Raw genomic sequence first — 2258 nt, forward strand, 5'->3', positions numbered from 1 at the left:
GTTGGTTGGTGTCACACCTCATTTCGCAAATTGCGGAAGCGTAAAACGGAAATGTAACAGACACCTCTGGTATTACCAACATTGTTTGTAAAGAGCAATACAAATTAGTTTACAATATTTTACATTGATCTAACTTCATTTACAACTAGGTGATACAAACTAAATCCAGCCCGTTATGTGGCTTTACTTCTTACTAGAACACTTGCATCAATTCAACCTGCATTGATCGCAAGCCAAACACGTAGCGCATTAACTTTCTAGTCTAAGTCTAGTATACCTGAAAAACATGTTAAAACGGGTCAACTACAAGTATTTTGTGAGTTTCATGAGTTTCAAATGATCAGTTGTGCGTATAACAATAATAGTTTGTAAATACGCAAGTATGTCTGTATGTACGTACGTTCATAGGTACGTTTGTTTGTATGATTATGATGTAATAAAGTTAAGCTACAGTGAAGCCTTGACTGTTCGTGCTGCGTGCTTCCATTTCCCACGCTCAGTCAACCACTGTGGCTCCCCTTCCGCCCACAACATGCCCCGAGTAGCTATGTCTAACACTACACAGCGTGTTTTATATAATTATGGTCATGTGCAAACGGCATCAAAGTCTCAGCAAACCGTGCTGGCTCCGTTTGGGTTTGTCAAACCAATAGTACTATTCACAAGCCACCGGCTCAAAGTTAATCACTGTGTTAGTGGGGACTTTCTGGTGTTAGCACTTAGAAAATTCCCATCATCAAACAATTCCGAGTATATAGATATGTATCAACATGTTTTTCACCCCAAAAATTCGTAAAACAGTTTAAAAGTAGGGTTATGAAACTCACGGTTTAGTAGATGTTCAGTGCTGTATTGGTTCGTGTTTCGTCTGAATCGCTCTTATTTAGTCCCTATAATCAATATTATATTAATATTAATATTTTAATATTATTATAATCTTCATACTAAACTAGGCTGTATATCTAGTCTGTGTATAGCTGTTACACCCAGAAAGTGCCAATAGGCTTAGATTGTGATTTTGTTCAATGTCTAATACTTAAAATTGAACTTGGCTCAGTTTCCCCATTTTACCAGCTGGGCCAAGTTGTCCGTTTACGCGTTTAGAAAATAGGTATGGGGATGTAAGCTTGGGTAAACGTTTTGTCGATAAAATGATTAAGTTATAAAGAAATATCACAAATTTGGGCTCTGGATTCGCTATGGGGCTCGTTTCCGTTTATTCAGTTTGGTTTGGAGAAAAACACACACAATTCACCAAAATTGTCTGGACTTCTCACAAAAAGTTTGTTTTTCTTAATTAATCCAAAAATATGGTTTTCGATCACTTTTGATGTTCTGATATTCCAACAGGTTCGTTAATTACGAACTCGTTGGCTTTTTTTATCAGAATTGAATTTGTTTAATCTTTAATTTAGCATAATTAATTATCCATTTATCATTAAATTATTATAGCCACTTATTAATTAAAATATGTAGATTTTTATAAAAATATTTCTGGCATTAGTTACTGATTATTAGTTTACAAAAATTCATTTTCTATGTTATATTTAGCCCGAAAATCGTTCGTTTATACCCAACGATTTCCGAAAAATCTGACAAAATTTTTGAGTGCCTAAAATACTTCCCAAAACAACCTGTAAAATTTCCAGAAGCTAACAACCTTGCCAAATGCACTTTTCGAGCAAAAAACGACTATGAAAACTCGAATAAACGCGAATACACAAAACATATCTAGGATTTTCAAAATGACCCCAAATTTTATATGTGATCATATTATACCAAATCTGAGTTTCCCACAAAATTTCATAATTTTTCAAGCATTTTAGGTATTTTTCCCAAATAAACGTCTCAATTCGGTAATAAATTCGCCAAATATTTTAGGATGGTCGAAAAATTACCAAATTTGGACAGGGACTCACTCATATGGTCCCTGATTTCCTTGATAAAATTTATTACCTAAAAATATGCATATCACAATTGAATCCTAAACAGCCCGTAATCGAGCAATTTGGCATTACCTTTGCGGTTTTCGTCTGTTTTTTCCTCTTAATAAAGTTTCCGGGTCCGTGTGCTTCTATGTAAGCTAGGTACAGGTCCTATATAACAAACCAATCATGTTTCATCAATATAACAGCCTTTGAACTTAGGGTTTCGGCTAGGGCATTAAACCGAACTTTTGAACCGTAAAAACGTCGTTTAAACCCTTTAATCCTTGTTTATGGCCAAAAAAGAGTATGATTCTGATTGCTAACCATGTT

This window comes from Bidens hawaiensis, unplaced genomic scaffold, assembly GCF_021521415.1.
Source record: "Bidens hawaiensis isolate Kalapana, Puna unplaced genomic scaffold, B.hawaiensis_p1.1 tig00001143_1, whole genome shotgun sequence".
NCBI lineage: Eukaryota > Viridiplantae > Streptophyta > Magnoliopsida > Asterales > Asteraceae > Bidens > Bidens hawaiensis.